At 42.2% G+C, this 16082-nt stretch overlaps 1 long non-coding RNA gene across 1 annotated transcript in view; it reads left to right on the top strand.

Moving 5' to 3' along the window:
- The window catches only part of LOC125442023, a 39726-nt gene that overhangs the window by 8228 nt on the left and 15416 nt on the right, over positions 1–16082 (top strand). Inside the window, exon 2 of the long non-coding RNA XR_007245928.1 lies at positions 5691–5754. This is a non-coding gene — a long non-coding RNA (uncharacterized LOC125442023). The remainder of the gene's footprint in view (positions 1–5690; positions 5755–16082) is intronic.

The following is a 16082-nucleotide window of genomic DNA, read 5'->3' as shown; positions in this document are numbered from 1 at the left end:
TTCATATCAGATTGCAGGCAAGACCATTGCCTTGTGAGAGGAACCTCCGATTTCAATCATTGAAGGACCCATTCATGCGGCCTTAAACCTTGTAAAGGCTTCATCAGCCAGATTTCAACAGCGAAGCAGTAAGAATATCTGCTATAATCATCAATCAGCAGAAATATATATCGTGCACCCCTTCGCTTGATTGGAAAAGGACCAGCTAAGTCTGCATGGACTCATGTTCAAATGGTCTTTCCATTTGTCTCAGCTCTTTGCTTGGGGATTGGATAGGATTTCACCTTAACCCCACTACAGACTGAACAGTCTAGGAATGCTTTGCAAAGGCTTTACACTCAAATCACATACTTTGCCAACGCTGCTTGATGGTGGCAAAACTTGCATGTCCTAGGACTCTGTGAAGATAGTTGCACACAATCATCATGCATAGGCTTATTAGCTAGACTTGAAACATTCATTACATTTTCATTTTGCCCTTTATCAGCTCATCATAACATACATTTTGTCGCAGAGTGTACCTTTTGCACACTCCCCAGCATGTCATTCTGCCATACTGTACAACCCTGTCTATCAAATAATATAGTTTTGTACCCTTGTTCAGCTAAACTTGGGACGCTCAACAAACAAAAAAAATCCAGTCCAGGAACACACACAACTACATTTTGCAACTTTTTTACCTAGGCATTGGTATGTAATAGGCAGTTCCTTGCAAGCGTAACAGCAGCTGGTGATCCATCGTCCAAGCTGACATGCTTTTTCACGCACTTGCCTTGGACTCCCTCAGTCCAATAGGTGATGAGCATTTCACGACATGCTCTGAGCGAGCCAGAGTCCAAAGGAGCCAGATGGGTTAGGTTTTTCTCTGGACATCGGTTCTCAGCAATGCCAGTCAAGTAGTGCTCCTTCTTTCCTCTTCCTTCTCCCGTTGTCCTTTAGCTGGCCCCTTCTTTCTCCCCCCCCTTCTGTGGGCAATTCTCGGAGAAGATGTGACATTAGTAGAGCTACAACCCTGGAAACAACGCCGAACTGCATATGGACCTTGAACAGTTCAGGAAAGAGCTGGGTTTCACTTCTTTGCCTCCTGGAAACAGCAGGCTTCTCTGGCTGTGGCTTCAAGGGCAAAACTCTGCTTTTGTTTCTGGAGCTCCAGAAGCCGTGCAGTCACATAGTCTAGAGTCAAATCATCTTCCTTTATGCTCTGCATACTATAGGACAAAATTGTCCCAGCTGTCATCTAGGGAAGACCATAAGGTACAATATAGGCCCTATGCTGTTTCGAAGTGAAAGTCATGCCTCTGTCTTCCAGCTCGGCGAATAGTGTACTGCTAGCTGTTGGACATGTGGTTGGCCACATTTTACCACCTCCTTTCAGCTTCAAATTGTATAAACGTCTGGTCAAGATTACCTTTGGAACCAGCAGTCTCTGCGTCTGGTACAGAGTCCCTTCAACACCTTCCAGCAGTCAGAAGCCTTCTCAGCAGCCCGTAGATAGATGAGCTGGGAGTTTTCCACAGCCAACATTATGGACGCCTTTGGCAATGCATGGCATCTGCCCCTCTGCTCTGCTGCTGTGCCTGGGTTCGGTGGGGGTCTGGAGCTACAGCCCATAAATCTTCCGCACGCATAGAGAAAGCTCTGCATTTTCACACTCCATGCTGAGTAGTTCCCTGCAGTCCAGCCGTTCAAAAGGCAAACTGCACATGGTGGATGTCATCGTGTCACACTGGGTTCTCGACTTGCTCTCTAGCTTTACAGTGGTTAGGATACTGGGCCCATAACCCAGAATTGTTGGCCTAGTGCACAGGCGGAAGGACTAGGGTGCCAACTCACCTTTTGCCGCTGTGGAACAGGAGGTAACTGCTTGCAGTATAAGAAAAAAAGAAACACTCAGACAGTAGATTTAGTTCCAACAGGAATACTTTATCTTTTCTTTCTCAAAGGAACAAAATAACAATGTTTTACTCATCTAACTATCCACTCTCTACTCTAACAACAATCTGAGCCCGAACCTGAAGGTGAAGGAGAGGTACTGAATTGGGTATGCAGTCTTCTTATATAGTTTTGTCCAGCAAATCATTAGCTAGATGATCTAATCATCCTGGCCTGTGACCTTTTCACTTCTGCTGACTGTTACATGCCAATCACTGCAGACCCAGACAGAGAGGCTCCGACCTTTACAATTCTGCTGACTGTTACATGCCAATCACTGCAGACCCAGACAGAGAGGCTCCGACCTTTACAATTCTGCTGACTGTTACATTCCAGTCATTCTAGACCAGCATATGACCACCTTGCAATTTTCAATATCCTGACAGGTCTTCCATCCAAATACTAGCCAAGACTGACCCTGCTTTGCTTTTGAGATAGGACAAGGTCATGCTAGTTCGGGCCATCCAGGTCTAAGCGGCTACTGGACTTAAATCTTGCTCTTCTACTGCAGACCAACATAGCTACCCACCTGCAACTATCTTCCCTGTGAAGAATTCAGTATTTGCTGGAGCTCACAGATTTATGTCAATCAGTGAGCATTCCTCTCTTGACTTCTTGGCTTGTGTGTAAGCTGGAAACTTTACTGAGATCTGCAAAGCAGCTGCTGGCATATTTTTGTTGGGTTAGGTGGTAGGCATTCAAGGCTGCACAGCATTGGAAGACTTGCACATTATTCAGGAGGTCCTTGATTGGATCTCCTAGCATTTGCTTGTCAAGCATGTACAGCCACAGGCCAGCTGTGTTCTACAGACAACCTTTTCCCTCACAGCTCTCACCTGGTTTGTCTTTCTGCAATCCAGTTGTGTGTTTTTTTCCCATGGAAGGACCAGAGTGGTTGCAGAGAAGACCATCATTTCCTGGGTCCTTGAAGGGGTGCAAAATGGCATCATTTCAAAAAATATTTTGTGGAGGGCAAACTGCCTTTGAGAGATCTGTCAGTGCTATTCTTAAAGTGTGGCTTATTATCTTGCATTTTGATGTCTTGACAAGTGACTGTTGCTTTGTTGGCCACTGTGAGTCTAAGGAAAATAAACAAATAAAGACCAGCTTCATCCACAGTGATGAGTCCTACAATTTTGGGAACAGGTCACCCAGCAGGAATGTAGGAATGGGAAAACCAAGTTTTGTTCACCAGATTAGAGTCCACTGTTCAGGTGGAGGTGGAGGGGTGGGGAATCAAATCCAGTTCTCCTAGAACCCACTGCTCTTAACCACTACACCATGCTGTAATTAATGGCAGGATCCAAGCCATGGTTTAGAGTGGGATTAGGCTACCAATGTGACTGGAGCAGCATCAAGAAAGTTTGTTTTAACCCTTTCCACTGTCTTCCCCATCATTTCATACAAAGAATATTGTTTTCTTCAGGTAGGGAATATATAAGTAGCTGAACCAAGCAACATATGTGGTAGGGGAATTTTTGATGGAGAAAACAGCATAGAGAAAACATCTGCACACTCCAGTATGATTCCATCACTTATAACAGTATCCCCCTGCCCCCGGTAGTTGCATTCCATTAAAAGAACAAAACATTTGGTAATTCATTTATGTGGGAATTGGGCAATAGAGAAATGAGAAGTGTAGAGGGTCTACAATTTTGCCCTGGGAGCAATAGACTTTGCCTTGGAAGCCCTAACCTTGGCTGTTTTGGAATTGGCTATAGCTATGCAAAACTCCGGTAAAAATTGGGTTAATAGCCTCTTTCCCAGTGGACTGCAGCAGTCTGGCTCTGACTGTGTGATCAGGAGCGATGAGCATATAAAGTCATTTTTTACTGAGTTAAGCCGCTGATCAGTCACAGTCAATGTTGTCTGCTCTGACTGGCAGATGTTCTCCAGGGTCTCTAGCGAAGGTCTTTCACATCACCTCTCACTGTTCTACCACTGAGCCATGGGCCCTCCCCTTTTACAAGTTCTTTTTGACTTTTACAAGTTCTTTTTGTACCTAGTGTTTAGTAGTATGCTTTTACATTGGAATTATAACTAGCAGGTGGCTTAGCACAAGCCCTGGAAATTTGCATGTCCAGCACATGTTCCAACAGTCACATTAACACATGCCTGCATGTGTCTTTTCATAGTAGAACATGTCTATCAAATCAGGATGTGAGACCATTTGTTATGATTGTGATTTATGAAGCAGAAAAATGACAACTTTCCAATGGATGAAATAGACCATAACAAGCTCAGGGACAGCAAAAGGAAGGTCTTCATACACTGCTCAATTAACACATGCTGTTCATTGTCACAATATATATATTTATTTATTTATTTATTTCAATTTTTATACTGCCCCATCCCCGGAGGGCTCTGGGTGGTGTACAACATAATAACCATCATGTACAAGGTAAAACGGCTAAAACTATTAAAAGCAGCGATAAAATGGAAAACTAGGCATAATAACTAAAATTAGTTTGCAAAGTGGCATCCGACAATTCCATTTTCAAACCCTCTTACAGGGGGGGAAGAGCAGCAAGTCCCAAGATGACAAAAGGCACAGATGTAAAAGGCCAGGAGGGGGGCACCATCAATGGCTGGTCCCTCCAAAGGCCCGGCGGAACAACTCCGTCTTGCAGGCCCTGCAGAATTCAGTAAGATCCCGCAGGGCCCGGACAGCTGGTGGAAGAGCATTCCACCAGGCTGGGGGACCAGAGCTGTAAGGCCACAATGGCGTGGAGGCCAGCCGTATCATCGAGGGGCCAGGGACCACCAGTAAATTGGCCTCCGCTGAACGAAGAGACCGTACAGGGACATGTGGGGTGATGCGGTCTCGAAGATACGAAGGTCCCAGGTCGCGTAAGGCCTTAAAGGTCAACACCAACACCTTGAAGATGATTCGGAACTCTACTGGGAGCCAGTGATGGCTATTATGTTTATATGGTGATGGCTATTAGTTTAGCTGAGACTCTCCACCCCCACCCCCCAAGTTTATATAAATTCTGGAAGTGAGACTCATCAAGCCACAAAAACAAAGCAAACCATCCATGTTTAGAGACAGTGTTCCTCTGATGTAGGGGACATCTGAAGGGGATGTCTGCCACCACCCTGTCTTCTGTGGGAGGTTTCAAGAACCAAGTTGCTATCTACTATTGGGGGAAAATGCAAGATAAGATGGAACCTTAATTTTGTCCAGCAAGGCAGTTCTTAAATTTTGATGTCATTCTTGTGTTACCTCCATGGCTTCTGAATCATACAGTTGGAAGAGACCACAAGGGCTATCAAGTCCAAACCCCTGCCATGCAGGAACAGACAATCAAAGCACCCTGACAGATGGCCATCCACCCTCTGTTTAAAAACCTCCAAAAAAGGAGACTCCACTACACTCCAAGGAAATGTATTCCATTGTCCAACAGCCCTTGCTATCAGGAAATTCCTCCTAATGTTTTGATGGAATCTCTTTTTCTGCACCATGAACCCATTACTCCTGGTCCTCGTCTCTGGAGCAGTAAACAAGGTTGCTCCCTCTTCAACATGACATCCCTTCAAATATTTAAACATGGCTATCATGTCACCCTTTAAACTTCTCTTTGCCAACTAAACATACCCAGCTCCCCAAGTCTCTCCTCACAGGAGATGGATTTTGATGTGATAATGACATCACAAGGAGAATTTCATGCTCTGAGAATTTGCTGCAATGCACTTCTCCATAATACAGACATCAAGGATGTACAATGTTATAGCTGTCTTTTATTTTGTTCCACCAGATGTGGAGAATTTCACCTCTGTGAAAATGGAGATGTGAGAGAAATCATTCCAGTCCCGTATAAGGTACTGTGATATATATATTTCATTTCTCGTCCATCAAGGCAGATTACAGAGAAATAAAAGACAACACTTAATAAATACAACGGAGTAGAAATGGTGAAACTGAAAAACTACAACATGCCAAAGAAACTGGATTACAGAATGCTGAAATTAGAGAATGCTGAAATGCAGACAGTATAATAGATCCAGTAAATAATGCAGAATAAAAAGGAAAGGAAAGGAAAATGGTGAACGATTTCACAGGCAATTACAATTTTTTTAAAAAACCCTAAAGTCACCTTGTGGGGACTTTGTTCCTTACTGGAAATAACTGTGATGGTCCAGCTTTGCTAAACTGATGGCTAAAAGGGAATGTGGACCCTTTCCCCCAAGATCCAAGCCTGTCATTATTCCACCTCAGCATTCAAACTTCTATTGCTTCCTGTATCCATTTTTTGCTGGCAAAGAGATGCAAGCTGGGAAACTGTGTCTGCTTTGCACAAAGAAACTCAGCATCACATAGCTCATCCCTGGTAGGATCCTCAGGCCGCCTGGGGCCCCCTAACAAATCAGTGCCATGTGCCTCTCAATAGCAGGTGTTCTATATCAGCAACTCACAGAGCACATAGAAAAAGTCATCAGCAAGGAGAAGGGGAGTCATAAAGCATTCTGTCCCGCAGTAAATGAGGGACAGGGGTGTTCTAAAACTTCTCACATTGATCATTGCAAATTTGGCGCCTTGACAAATGTTTTCAGAACAATGGACAGAGGCATGAGCATGAATCCCTTTAACTGTCAATGGGGTGGCTGAGAGGTGTGTACATTTGGAAATGCTCGACTAAAAAAAAGCCAGAATAAGCCTTTACAGTTCTTTTGGGCTTTTTTCAGCTGGAAAAAACAGCCATTTAAATGGAACTGGAAAGCTGAAAAGCCGAAAGATTTTTTGCTTTCATTGTTTTTTTTGGCTTTTCCGTGGCCCATTGAAAGGCACAGTGGAAATTGAAAAAAAAATTAAAAAGCCCATTTGCAAGGCTAGCAATTGAGTCTTAAATTTTAACACACACTCCCCTCCTTTAAACTTACCTTGGCTGGTGTTCTGCTGGGCTTTCAGGTAGGTTCTGCTTGGCTGGCAAAGGTGGCTACCCATTTGATGGATTGCTCTGGAATGATCAATTCCCTGTTGCCCCTTTCTTGCCCTTTGGCTTGTTTCCAGGGCAACAGGAGGGAAGGAAGAAGCATCTTGAAGGGACAAATAAAAAAGCTTTCTGGAGCTTTCCTAGCTGGCCGATGGCTGCAATGCATTTTGCGTTGCATTTTTGCCAGGCTGCTGCAGAATCAGCATGGTGTAGTGTTTAAAAGTTATGGGCTCTAATCAGAAAAACTGGTCTTGATTTTTCACTCTTTCACATGAGTGGTGAACTCTAATCTGGAGAACTGGATTAGATTCCTCACTCCTCCACATGCGGCTTGCTGGGTGACTTGAATTAGCCACAGTTTTCTCATAACTCTCTCAGCCCCACCTATTTCACAAGGGTCCTTTCCACACAGCAAATTCTGAGCAGGCTGCAGCCAGAATAAATGAACCCAGCAGAGCCCCAGGTCATTTGCATGGCTGACTGTCCCATGGACAGCCATCGCATCAGCCAAGGTGCACACCTTTGCATTGAGGCACTTTTTTGGGGTAACTTTTGAAAAACTTACCTCCTTGATGGACAGCTACACAGGCAGGTGCACATGCTCCCCCAGAGCCTTGCTGGAGCCAACCCTGCCTGTGTGGCTCCACAGATGGGAGCTGGGAAGGACACAAAACAAAAAGCCTTGTAGTGGCCGTGGCCTCAAGGCATGTGAAAACAAAAGAATTCCAGAAATTGTGATTGTTGTAAAACCCAGGTTGGGGGGGGGGGACCTGGGGTCAACTGGTTTCAGGAGAGGGATCCATGTGAAGTTCCCCTCCAACCTGGGTTTTATCCTGCCCTTAACCTGTGTTTATTGGCCTGTGCGGAAAGAGCCAAGGTGCCAGTTGTGGGGCAGGAGTGAAAAAGAAAATGATTGTAAGCTGCTTTGAGATTCCTTTCAATAGTCAAAAGTGGTGTATAAAACCTACTCTCCTTCTAATGTGGATTGCAACAACCTGTGGAAGTGGGGTGAAACAACTGAAACAATTGGGGTGAAACAACTGAAAAGTCCATTGCATGTATGGGGCACCCCCTTTGGGGACTTATAAAAATCAACCCCCTAACTCAAACTTTACCAAACCTGCGGGTTCTTTTGAGAAGCATCATCTGCAGTTATACTGCAAATTTGGTACGTTTACCTTGAAAAACAACCCCCTCAAAGCCCCCTCCCATCTCCCCACGGACTGTAATGCAGACAAAAAATTGAGGTATCTTGAAAAAACTCATTTTGACTTTTTTTTTGGGTGTCAATCCATCCTTTTTTAAATAAGTTTTCCATGCTGTTAACATTATGAAAAAGTAACATATATTACATGACAACACCACTATGTGACATTTCTAACAAGAAAAATATCAATTAAAAATTAACATTCAAACATTACTTCCAGTTACCTTCACCAACTTTCTTCAAACTGTATGTACAATTACCTATTAATAACATGATAATACTATTTTAACTATTTATAACATAACACAACCTACTGCAATATTATCATTTTTATACCCTTGTCAAATATAATTTAACCATTCTTTCCTCTCTAATTTGAGTTCCGTATCAGACTTGCATAAAATATAAGCAGTCAGTTCAGCCATTTTTACAAATGCCATTCTTTCATTGTTGGAATCCTTGAAGTTTTTCAATTTTGGACCCAAATTATTCCTGCAGCAGTCAATAATTATCCAAACAAATCAGCATATCTCTTATTTTTCTTAACATCTAGAATTCCCAGCAAGTACATTTCAGGCTTCATTTCTATCTTATCATTTAATACCCTTGATATTTCCTTACGTTTCTGTTGCTAAAAAACTGTAGCTTTCCTGCAAGACCGCCATTGATGAAATAAAGTACCTAAGTCTTTCCCACATTTCCAACACCTTTCAGAACCTTGTTTCATCTTAGCTAGCTTATGAGGTATCAGTACCAATTTTTAAAAAGTCTTATAATAGTTCTCTTTTATATAATAACTCTTTGTGAAGTTTAAATCTTTGGTCCATAATTTTTTCCCAGGTGTCTATCATAATATTATGTCCCACATTTCTTGCCCAACAGATCATATAGTTCTTTACATTCTCTTTCTCCATGTCTAAAGCTAGACAGACTTCATAGATCTTTTTTTTATCAGATGTGAGTTCATCTCCAATAAGTAATTCTCTAATACATCTATGTCTGTTGCCATCTTTTAAAAAATCCTTATCTTTGCCAAAACAGTTCTTAAGCTGTCAGTGTAGCCACCAATCACAGTTTCTCCGTAATATGTTGAACTCCTCCTGTGATTTTAGTTTATATTCTAAAATCACATTTCTTACCTGATTTTCTACTTTATTTAAGTATCTTATCCAACTGTCATCATCTGTTTTACATCTACCAAGCAGCGGCTCGTGTGGTAAAACCCAGAGTAGCAAATGAGTGTACAGTCTCTGTATTCCAGATTCTTAACAAAGCCAACCTAATGAGTAAATGAGGAGCAGCAGTGGCGTAGGAGGTTAAGAGCTCGTGTATCTAATCTGGAGGAACCGGGTTTGATTCTCCGCTCTGTCGCCTGAGCTGTGGAGGCTTATCTGGGGAATTCAGATTAGCCTGTACACTCCCACACACACCAGCTGGGTGACCTTGGGCTAGTCACAGCTTCTCAGAGCTCTCTCAACCCCACCTACCTCACAGGGTGTTTGTTGTGAGGGGGGAAGGGCAAGGAGATTGTAAGCCCCTTTGAGTCTCCTACAGGAGAGGAAGGGGGGATATAAATCCAAAACTCTCTACTCTCTTCTCTAAACTTTTCTCACCGCTTCTTGCCTATGGTCCTCTGCAGGCCTCCTTTATGCTGGTGAGTTTTGAGTGTGGGTAAAGAGGATTTTGTACCCACAAATCTGATACAACGAGGTTCTGCTCTCAGTTGAAGCTACCAGGACTGGCAGAAGTGTCACTGGAAGTCCTCCCCATTTTGACTTTTGAATAGGGGCATTTTCTTTTCTGCTTTTTTGTTTTCCTCAAACTTTCAAGTCCAATAAAAATACCAGGAAAAAAATAGTACACACCTCTATTTGCTATGACCCCCCCCCCCCCGCTTTAAGCACCACTAGAGAAAAAGACTTCTTTTATATTTCAGCCATATACTCTTTCTCTCTCCCTCTGTTTTGCTTTTGTCTTTTTCTTCCACCTCACCTTCCTCTGCTCCTTAACAATAAGACAATACAGGGCTGACTTGCCTTGAACTGCAAAAGAAGCAGTCATGAAAGATTAATGGGTCTGTGGGCGTCTAGGCAACGTCTTTTGCACTTGTCATGAGAGAGGTATGTTAAAACGTGCAGGCATTGTGTTTCTCAAAAGTCAACAAGGAGACCTGTATCAAGGGTCAACCAACACAAAATTCCTCCCAAGGTTCATATTCAGAAACTGGGTTTATTTTCTTTTAAAGGAAGATTCTGGCACAGTGTTATTTTCTGAACCTCACTGGACAAGGACAGAATACAAGGTCATCAAGGAGGAATGGGAAAGGAAAGGATTGGAGAGGTTGAGGGGGGAGGCCAGAACTTATAATTGTTGCTGCCTCAACTATATGCCTGGAGGACAGATCTGTCTGTCTGGTTGCAGAAGTATGGAACCAACCAAGAAGAACTGAAGCATAGCATTAAGTAGTGCCATTTCAGATTAAGTGGTACAAAAATTACATAATAGGATCCTACTTACAGTAAGCTATGCACAGCCACACAGAGTACAGTCCCTATTGATTTATCCAAGTCAGATTTTGAAACATTTTGTACAGAGCAGCCCTATAACCTATGCAGAAAGTCCTTCTTGAATAGTTCAACTTTGCATCGTTTGTGGAAAGCCAGGAGAGCGGTAACCTTCTTGACCTCCTTGGGCAGGTCTTTCCATAAGATGAGAACCAAAACAGAGACAGTACATGTACGGGTAACGGTTGATTTTGCCCATTTGTAAGCTGGAACTTGCAGAAAGCCCTGCTCAGATGAAATAGTTGTGACTGAGGGTAGGGGAAGATACTGCCCAGGGATAAGAGGGACCAAAGCCATGATGGACTTTACACATGATAACCAGTACCTTAAATGGAGCCCAGAGGAAAAGTTCACAAGCATTAAACCTTAGTATTTGGAGTGCTTAATTATATATGCTATGTTGGATTTAACTGTAGAGTGTTTTATTGTTTCATTGGTTTTATATTGTACTATGCTTTGTGTGAACTTGTTGGTAGCACCTCTGAGCCTTGCTCCAGTGAGAAGAGCAGGATGTAAGTCTAAACAAACAAACAAACAAACAAACAACAAAATACTTTGCTCACATTATCTCAGTAATTCTGACAATGGTCTTTCAGTGTAGGTCCAGCATTGTTACTCTGATATCAAAGAAGGGAAGGTGAGGCTGTGAGACACTGGATTAGCTCAGTGATTTCACAACAGAGGGAAGATTTGTAACAGCAAACACCGTTGCTGTTTAGCCAAAATGCAGCATAAGTTCTCAGATTACATTAGATATACAAGACTGAGATAGAGATAAAGGTCAAGCAGAGACAGAACAGAGAAAACTCAAAGTGAAAAACCTGCTGTGATTTGGGGGGTGGGGAGGTTTGCTGAAGAGGTTTTTTTTTGTTGAGTCTAAAGGCTGAGATATACATGCACACATGTGACTCAATATGCTTTCCTTCAATTACTCACCAATAAAGTGTGAACTTCCTCCACTGACAGCTGCTATACTTGAGCAATGGGAGGTAGCAGCATGAAATTAGGCAGAGGCACGGGCAAAGTTCTGTCGTTAGGCAAAAAGAATCTAATACAGAAAAGAGGGTTGCAGTTATCATGCTTGGTAGCCTGATACTAATAAGGGGTGCTTAAATACCTTGTGTCCTGCTTTCCAGTCAAGAGCATGGAGACCCATTTTTTTTTAAATTATCAGTTCAACCTGTTCATAGCTGTTCTGCCAGTTGTTCACTGCATTCCCAACAGTCCAGTAGAATGCAATTGGCTTTTTTGGTGCATGCATGTTCTCATATAGCCCCATGCAGTTCCACTATCCCCCTTCTTTGTTGTGAGTCTGCTCCAGTCAGCAGAGAATTGTTTAAATCTCCTTCCATCAGCTCTTTGTGGCCACCATTTTCTCTGATGGACTTTCTAAAGGCCTTTTAAAAAAATCAGTAATTGCTATTGCAAATGTACTCAGAACATCATACCATACATTGCCATAATATATGTGTTCCTCTATATCCAGCTTTAAAAAACCCAAACTATAGCCCCTTTCATTTGTTTATTTATACTCCACTTTTTCCTCCAATGGAGACCCAAAATAGCTTAACGTGTTCTCTCTCCACTTTATCATCACAGCAGCTTTGCAAGGGAGGTTATGCTGTGAGAGTGATTGACTCAAGGTCACCCAGCGAACTTCCATGGCAGTGTGGAGATTCAAACCCAGATCTTCCTGCCCCCCCTCCCCCAGATCCCAGCCTGGCACTCAAACTACTACACTATGCAGGCTCTCAATTTCTACAAATAATACTGTCTTCCCTCACTTGCAGAAGGAGACAGAGTATCAGGGGAGATGGAGCGGATGAAGAAAATGCTCATCAAAAGGAGATCAATGGAAGGATTTCTGCTTTATATATAGTATTAACTGGAAACAGTGGCTTGAAGCCAGAGTGTATTGAGAATCTTACCATTCCTTCTCGATCTCCCCACAGCTATACTTCTAATGCAACAGAAGGAGTTGCAGTAGGAAATGAAATCAACAGAACTATACTGCATGCATAAAAGAGGTTTATAGTGCAATCCAAAGGAGAGTTACTCCAGTCTAAACTCATTTGTTTCAGTTGTCTTAGACTGGAGTAACTCTGCATAGGATTACATGTTAAGCATGCTTGTAGGATTCTTAGAATCCTGGACCACAGTAAAGTGTCACACATAAGCTTTGGCAATGCAGTGGTGGGATCCAAATAATTTAACAACTGGTTGTTTAGAAGTGCCATTTTAACAATCGGTTTTGCTGAAGTGGTGCAAATCTGCTGAATCCCACCACTGCTTTGGCCCCAATAAAAGTATGAACCTTTAAGGCACTATGAAGGGCTTTTTTGGTTGTTGATGCTGTTTTATGACGATATCCCTTCTTACCACTTTTGAATCATTTCTATTACTTTTGAAAAAAATGATTATTCTCTCATTAATGCATAAAGCAATAGCTTTGGGCTTAAGCTAAAGAAAGATGAATATTCCAGCATCCCAGTTTACCAATTCAAAACACTTTGCAAAACAGCCTGGCTCCAAGCCATATCAAGCTTGCAAAATAAGATTCTAGAGCAAAGCCGAGACCTTTGCAAGACCTTTTTGAGTGTACACATTAATTATCCTTTGCACAACTTGAAGACAACTGAAAGCCAAGGTCTGCCACCAGATGTGAAATTGAGGGAAAAAAATGAAGCATGCATTCATGACTAGAACCAAACAATCTGGGTTGTATCCAACTGCATGGTCGTGCAACATGCACAGATTTCACCCATGTTCCTATTTCTCCAGAAATGTTTGATACCCTAAAACGACTGGCAGTGGCTCTCCAGGATTTCAGGTTAAGGTTTCACTTCATCGTCTGTGTACTTTATAACTAGAGATGCAAGGGATTGAACCTGGGACCTACTGCATACAAAGTAGATGTTCTACCATCACACCAGTGTGATGGAGTGGATAAGAATGGTGGGCTCTAATCTGGAGAAATGGGTTTGATTTCCTTCACAGAAGCAGTGGACTCTCATCTGCAAGACAGAGTTGTTCCACCGGGCCTTTGTAGTAACCAGCCGTTGATGGTGCCCCCCCTCCCATCTTTGTTTGTTTACATCTTTTATTGATGGAGTCAGCAGTCTTCCCATTTAGGGAGGGTTTTAAAAATGGGTTTGCTGGGCGCCCGATTCGATTTTAAACTTGTATTAACCGCTGTTTTAAATGGGGAGCTAGTAATTTATTTATATTAAATCTTAATTGTTTAGTTTTGATTGTACTTAGTCGACTTGTGATTTAACTTTGTTGTACGCCGCCCAGAGCCCTTTGGGGATAGGGCGGGTTATAAAACTAAACAATCAATCAATCAATCAATCAATCTAGTGAACTGGGTTTGTTTCCTCGCTCCTCCACATGAAACCTGCTGGGTGACCTTGGGCAAGTCACAGTTCTCTCAGAAATCTCTCAACCCCACCTGCCTCCCAAGGTGTCTATTGTAAAGAGAGGAAGGGAAGGAGTTTGTAAGTCACTTTGAGACCCCTTGTGATTGAGAAAAGTGGGGTTTGAATCCAAACTCCTCTTCCTCTCCTTCTTCTCCAGCCTATTTTAAATTGCTCCCTCCTTTCTATTTTGTGTGCTTCATTGGCTGAAGAACAAAAGGGGGCAATAGTCATTTGATTCTCCTTCCTCACTGCAGTCCTCTTTTGATTTTTTTCCATATCCATCTTGGTCTTCAAGGATCATCTTTCCAGAGATCCAAAGGGGCTGTTAGAAACATGAGGACAATGCATGTCAGGCAGCATTTTCCATTGGCGACTTTTTAGATGTAGCCTGTTTTACCAGCAAGATTTCAATCCAGTAGCATCTTAGAGGCCTACAAAAGTTTTGGAGTATAAGCTTTTGAGTCAAAGCTCCCTTTGGCAGAGGATCTCCTGGTGGATTCTCCTCTGCACTCCTACATTCCTGTTGGGTGACCTTGGGCTAGTCACAATTCTTTGGAACTCTTTCAGCCCCACCTACCTCCCAAAGTGTCTATTGTGGGGAGAGGAAGGGAAAGGAGCTTGTAAGCTACCTTGAGTCTCCTTCCATCTGGTGGAACTTGTGACCAGCAGATATTAGGGCTCTCAATCAATTCTATAGAGCCTTTAAAACGGAAATGTTCCACCAGACATATGTCTGAGGTGGTCATGATACTATGGCATCGTGATGGCCCCCTGGGTCTTATACTCCCTCTTTTCCTCCACCCTTAAAATGATATTCAGCAGGGTGGGGAAAGTGTTTTTTTGCTATGGACTATTGAGAGTCCTGTGAGTTTCAATTGCCATCCGGAAAACTTGTACGTTTTCAGCATTTATGTTTTAATGTTTTAATGATTAATTATTTTTATATATTGTTAGAATTGCAATTAAATATATGTGTTCACCACCCTGATATCCAGCCTTGGCGGGATATCAAATCCAACAAAACAAATTAAATTAAATAAAAATACCTCGGAAATCTTGTTGGTCTCTAAGGTGCTACTGAATTCAAATCTAGCTGTTCTGCTGCAGAAAAATAGGCCTGCTCTCTGAAACAATGTATTTTCCCAGTATCACTGGAGCTCGAGGGTTAATTTCTTAGGCAGAACTGCCTTGCTGGAGATGATATAGGTTTATAAATTCACCTGGATTTATTTTTAATTCATTCTGGAAGCAGTTTTCAGCTTTCCCTCTCTCTCTTACTGCTTGCCAATATACCTATTATGTACACTCATAAGGGTTTTGGATAATAAAACCAAGGCTTATAAGTTGGTGATAAAAATAATGCGTAGATAATGAAATAATTATGAAGTGCCTCCTTGCTGAAGACAAAACAGCTTTTCCCCATTTGCCTTTTTTTATCTTTTACAGCATTGAACAGGCATGTGCTAAACTCTGCCAAAAAGGAAGAAGTGCTATTACTTGTTTTTTAAGGGGAAAAAAAACACTTCCATCTCCAGTAGGATGTTTATAAATAGATTCTCGAGGAAATAATAGATAGAAACCAAGCAAAATGGACTTGAATTTTTGAATGCACAAACAGTTTTTATGTCTCTTTGTCAGCTCATTAAAATTAGATTTTAAGGAGCTTGCAATTGTGCAAATATGCAGGAACACACAGATCCCATAGTTACTAATAGCACCATGGGTTGCCTGGGTTTTTATTCTTAGTAGGTTTGTAAACAGCCTTCTCTCTTTGTTGACTATGTACATCCTCCAGGTAAGGAAGATGCTGTTGCAAATTTCACACTGAATTCTCTGTTTCATTGGCATCATTGGTGGTGCAGACTTCGGACACGATCCAAAGTAAAGCATTTCAAAGTCCCATTGATTTCAGTTAACAGGTATTTAAATGTGTGCTCAACTTGCTCCCATAGATCACTGGAATTGAAAATGCTTAACATTCAAAATATAAGTCTGAGTCCAGGGGCACCTTTAATGCCAAGAATGT

The sequence above is a fragment of the Sphaerodactylus townsendi genome, linkage group LG12 (assembly GCF_021028975.2).
Source record: "Sphaerodactylus townsendi isolate TG3544 linkage group LG12, MPM_Stown_v2.3, whole genome shotgun sequence".
NCBI classification, from domain to species: Eukaryota; Metazoa; Chordata; class Lepidosauria; order Squamata; family Sphaerodactylidae; genus Sphaerodactylus; species Sphaerodactylus townsendi.
The sequence above is the reverse complement of the archived record's forward strand: the minus strand, read 5'-3'. Positions and strand labels throughout refer to the sequence as shown.